Genomic DNA, 6000 nt, shown 5'->3' with positions numbered 1-6000 from the left:
TAGGTATTGAAAGTCCAACTCACTCCAAAGGATTGCTCCAAATGATCTACATCAACATAGAGCATCCACATCTTCAACACCTACATGAAGTCATCATCGACAAAACTCAATGTTAGTTCAACCCTCTTAGGGGGGATCTCACATCTAGGGGGGGCTTTACTCTAAGAATTGAGCTAAAGCAACTCTAATGGTGTGAACACAATAATGCTTTATGTAAAAGTGGTAACCCCACTTGAGCTTAAACGATGAGTATGACCTATGATCAAATGTTATCATTTGACTCCTAAGTCAATATACTCATATATAGATGACCTAGTCATCGCCAATTGCTTGATAGATGCTAGAATTGTGTGTGCATGCTTTGTCACATATTTCATTTGCCATTTTATTGTGTGAGCATGTTGGATGCATATTTTACTCATTTGAGGACATCCACTTATAGTTTTGATTGCTTGGTTTCTTTTTTTTGCCAAGTGGATGGACAAGAATGCCTAAGAACCTTCTCTAGCTATATATGCTTTTTTTCTTGTCTCAAACTCTATTCATGCTATATCACAAAGTTTGATCAAGTCAGATTCGAACCACTCTGTGTGAGGAGCACTCAGAGTTCCCGATTCGTCATAGACTTAAACTTCCAAAACCTCTTTATGCGTTTCGGTCTGATCGAATCATCCATTTCGGTCATACCAAGATCACTAAGTTGATCTAGGTTTTCAATCTCGGTGCAACCGATTTGAACTTTTCGGTCACACCGAGTTGCAGTAACTGCTTGCAGTTTTGCATCTCGGTGCCACTGAGTTGTTACACTCGGTCACACCGATAGGGTTAGGCTATATACTCACGGGTCAAATTTTTGGAATTTCTTCCGAAACTCTTCGCCCGCGCATAGCCTGCTCTGCCTCATCGGGTCTCCGGATCATCCTCCTCGTCGCCAGCAATCTCCCGCCGCTGGTCTCCGCCGCCGTCAACGGGATTCGACTCCGCCGTTGCCATCGTAGCAAATTCATCGCCGCATTAGGGTATGGATTTGAATCCTTGTGCTATTCTTAACTCCGATTCCTAGCACATTGCATTGCCATGAATCTTGCCACGTTTGAAATCTTCCTATCCAGCAAAAATACTCCATAGATTAATTTTGGATTGAAAATTTAGGGTTAGGTTTCAGTCGAATTCATCTCGGACTGACCGAGTTGTAGAAATCGGTCTCACCGATTTGGCTTAGGCCATTGCACATGTGATTCTCGGTCCGACTGAGAATTGCAAATCGGTGTGACCGAGATCAATTCTCTGTGAATCCCTAGCAGTCTCGGTGCCACCAAACTGTGACTCGGTCTTACCAAGTTCACTAGTTTAGGTTCCAAAAGTTGCTTCGGTATCACCGAGTTTACAAATCGGTAGCTCCGAAATGCTTTCTGTGGAAAACTAAAACTATGTTTTTGACTCAATGTTTTGCAAAAACCTCTATGTTTTGTGATGCTCATCTACTCTACCTCATCTACACCTATTCACAGGGTCTGCTATTAGAGTTTGCATCATGTCAGATGAGAGTGACAGTCAGAACAAGTCCGAGGAGCAAGTTCAGACGAGTGAGGGCACTAGTCCCTCCAGTACCTCAGATGAGGGTAGCAGGAGAACACCTAGTAACTTGCCCAAGGAAGCTACTAGGACAAGGAAAAAAAGAACCTCAGAATCTGAAGATGAGGACTATGTGGTTGTTGATGATGAGGCCACATCCAAGAAGAAGATGCTGAAGAAGGAATATGGCACAACTGTCGGTGTCAAAACCGGCGGATCTCGGGTAGGGGGTCCCTAACTGTGCGTCTAAGGCTAATGGTAACAGGAGACTAAGGACATGATGTTTACCCAGGTTCGGGCCCTCTCGATGGAGGTAATACCCTACTTCCTGCTTGATTGATCTTGATGATATGAGTACTACAAGATTTGATCTACCACGAGATCGTAGAGGCTAAACCCTAGAAATTAGCCTATGATTATGATTGTTGTTTCCTACGGACTGAACCCTCCGGTTTATATAGACACCGGAGGGGGCTAGGGTTACACAGAGTCGGTTACAGAGAAGGAGATCTAATCATCCGAATCGCTAAGCTTGCCTTCCACACAAAGGAGAGTCCCATCCGGACACGGGACGAAGTCTTCAATCTTGTATCTTCATAGTCCAACAGTCCGGCCAAAGCATATAGTTCGGCTGTCCAGATACCCCCTTATCCAGGACTCCCTCAGTAGCCCCTGAACCAGGCTTCAATGATGATGAGTCTGGCGCGCAGATTGTCTTCGGCATTGCAAGTCGGGTTCCATCTCCAAATACTCCAAAGTAATCTTTGAACACTAGAATCGTGTCCGGCTCTGCAAAATAATTTCCGCGCACCACAGTAGAGAGCATAGCACTTTACAAATCCAATCTACTGACAATTTTTTCGCAGCGTGTTCTCACGCCGTGGCCTGGTTTAATACGAACCTTTTTTCTCAGCCCACCGTGATACGCACAGCAGGGCGGTTTTATTGGCACATCTTGTCAAAGCAGAGATCGTGTCCCCCTTATTATGGGATTCTCATCAATACGGGTGTGGGTAACCCCACCACGCCTGTTGGTATGACTCCACGTCTTTAGGCAAGTCCCAAATGGCTACGCCGAGAACGCTTGATATTCATCCCCTTTATAGAGGGGTCGAGGCCTATCCCTCTATCTTCACGCTTGCGCTTTCCCGCACTTCGAGTTCCAACACCCAAAGCTCAAGCTTAATCACTTCGGATCTCCAATCATGTTTGGATCCGACCTTCAAGGCTGGTGGATGGCCTCCTCTGTCATAGAGGAGGACATTGCGAAGCTTAGGGGGGCCGGGTATCTGACCGCCGACGTCAAGCACAGGCTTCCTGTTGTAGGGCAGGTCATCCTTACTCCCGAACCCAACGAGAGTGTCGTATTTGTCTCTCACTTCCTCCGAAGCTTGGGCTTTACTCTTGATCCCTTTGTGAGGGGGCTCATGTTCTATTACGGGCTAGATTTTCATGATCTAGCTCCGGATTCCATCCTCCACATCTCATAGTTTATCATCGTGTGTGAAGCCTTCCTCCACATCACCCCCCACTTCGGCCTATGGCTCAAGACCTTCAATGTGAAGCCGAAGGAGATTGAGGGGCGACACGTGGAGTGCGGAGGCGCCGCAATAAGTAGGAATGCCGATGTTCCATGGCCATAAGGTTCCTTCTCGGAGGTGTCCGATCTGTGGCAACGGAGGTGGTTTTACATCACAGCTCCCCGAGGCACAAAGTGGGCGGCCGCCCCCGCCTTCCTCTTGGGCCCTCCGCCTCAACTGGCGTCGTGGGCCAACGTGGGACTGGACTAGCGGTCTGCAAATGATGTACCGACGTTGCAGAGCCGCATTAGGGAGCTTCTTGAGAGGGATATTAATCTTGTCAAAATAATCCAGGTAATGCTAGTTCGGCGGGCCCTGCCGTGCAAACGTCGACCTCTCCGGATGTGGGAGTTCAATCCAGAAGGCTCGCGAACCATTCAACACTTCTTTGGCTTGACGCTTGAAGGTAAGAAAACTTCACCAGGGAGCCCATCCCCGAAGGGCGTCCTCATCGCGCTGTACCAGCAAACGGGCCAGCCCTCCACCGAGCTGTAAGTTAATAAACAAGAGGCTATTGCTTTTTCCTCTGAGAGTAATAACCAGGATCAATTTTTTGCAGTCCGGCTAGTAGCTTGTCTCAACAGGGTTCGTCTTCGGGGGATCTTCTTCCGGAGATGATGGAGAGTGAAACCCCACCTGCCTCTCAGCCCCATGGGGCAGGCGACCCTGAGGTGTCGTCACGGAGGAGTCCAGATCCACTGAGGCCAGAAGCTAACGCTTTGGCTGCCCCAAGCCCGGCGCGTTCGGCTCCCATGGAGGGCAATGAGGAGGGTCCGGAACAGTCCAGCGTCCGGCCGAACACACTGATGGGCCTCCTGGAGCAAGCCGCTCTCTCGGAGGATCACCGTACGCTAATGGGTACAGTGTTGGAGAAGATTTCATCCGCCACAAGCGGGCTAAATGAAGCTTTTGGAAGCTTGCTCAAAGTCTTTGAGGTACGCGATAAATACATAATTTTTGGTTGTACCGCACGCGCGAGGTGTGCTCTGTATAGATAGTAGCCCCTGAGACTCTGGTTGCCAGCCCTTGGAGGCAAACGTAGGATCACACTCTCAGGTAAGAATCATACTGCATTCATGCGCAGGTGGCTAAGTGTCCGGCGGTAGACCGGACCTCTAAAGTCGCCGAACTGAGGCGGCAAATTGATGTGGTGGATGCCGACATCACGCTTGTAAACAAGCGGCTTGACGAGTCACAGAGTATGTGCTCATTTTTTTCCTTATTTGTGTAGAAAATATTAAGAGGATTGTAATATTAATATTGTATGATGTGGCTGCACGCGGAGCTGCTGCCATTGAGGCCCTGAAGGCGGAACTTGTCCTAGCCAAGGAACAAGCCAGGGCTAGCCATGCGGTTGCCCTAAAGGCAGCTGAAGATTTGAGAGCCGAACAGGATGCTCATCGCCGAAGCGAAGATAAAATAGCCGAAATGGCTGTGGATCTGAAAGACACCGCCGGCCGGTATGAGCTCATACAGGAGAAGAATAAAGAAAAATCGCTGACCTGAAAAAGGCCCTGGATGCGGCCAAGGAGACATGCTCTGGGCTTAGAGCTGCGCGGGAGGAGCTTCGACAGGCCGGGGAAATCGCGGCTGGAAGCCCCTACTTGCTACGGATGAAGTTTGGAGACCCCAAGTATGCTCCTCTGGATCAGCTTATGAGCGCTGTGGACGCGTATGCAGATCTGGCGAAAAGCGTAGCTGATGCGACCAAGTTCTACAAGGATCAAAAAGATAATGACATAGAGAAGCTGTATTGGTCACAATTTAATGCTCCGATGCGTCCGTTGCCATTGAGTGAGAGGATGGCCGCTATGGCCGAGCTCCACAGGTTTTTCGGTCTTGCCATGAGGTCGGTAGTCGACCATCTATGGCCAAAGGGACCAAGACCGGGTAGTTATTTTGGTTTATTGCAGCAATTCCTTGGCGCTGTATCGAGAATCGATGCCATGAGGAGGTCAGACTGGATAGAGGGTGCGCGGATGGCTCTTGCCCGTGTCAAAACGTATTTGGCGGATATGGAGGCCACCAGCATTGCAACCCAGAGTCCGGCAGGAGGCCAGGACCCAGCCGAGCACTATTTTGAGCAGGTCATAGAAGGTGCCCGTATAATAGAGGCTCAGTGCTCGAAGGATGTCATGTTTGAGTGACAAGTAGATTAATTGTAAACAATTAAGTGTTAATTATAGAGGCTGTTTTTATAATTTTGCCTGAAAGTGCTATAAAGCATCTTGTGCGGCCGTTTATGTATGTATATAACTTTGAAAGTTAGCAGTCGTTGGCTTTAGCCCCCACGCATATAATGTCGGGGTGTTCGAAAAAATATGCGTAATCACACTTGATCCAACGTCTTGGTCCATTAAGGAGGTGATCGCACGTCGAACCAGGCAACCGGACTATATAGCTGTAACACTTTCACTTAGCCATAGGAGTTTAAAGGTGGGGCTATTATGTAACCCCTGGTACTTCCGCGTGCATCCGGATATGGTGCGTGTACGTACGTGACCGGGAAACCAGTCCTTCGTTGATGCGGAAGAATCCTATAGATTCCGATGAGTCCTCGAGTGGTTGACCAGTCTCTCGTTGTATCATGACAGTCAGTTTTCGGCTTTCTCTACTGAGGTGCTCATCCGGAATAACCAGGGCACAATCGCAGTAGTTCTCCTTTGGCCGCCTTAGCCGATAGAACAGAACATAAGGCAGCAAACCCAGGAGCCGGGAAAACCCAACATTTGACCAAAGACATGATTCAGAGTTGATGCATATAAGGCCAAACTCGCGACGCCGGACACTCCCGAAGGTATTCGGACTTTATAACATATACTGGGCTGAGCAACGCCCTTGACCC

This window comes from Triticum aestivum, chromosome 1B (genome assembly GCF_018294505.1).
Source record: "Triticum aestivum cultivar Chinese Spring chromosome 1B, IWGSC CS RefSeq v2.1, whole genome shotgun sequence".
In the NCBI taxonomy this organism is placed as follows: Eukaryota; Viridiplantae; Streptophyta; class Magnoliopsida; order Poales; family Poaceae; genus Triticum; species Triticum aestivum.
The sequence above is the reverse complement of the archived record's forward strand: the minus strand, read 5'-3'. Positions refer to the sequence as shown.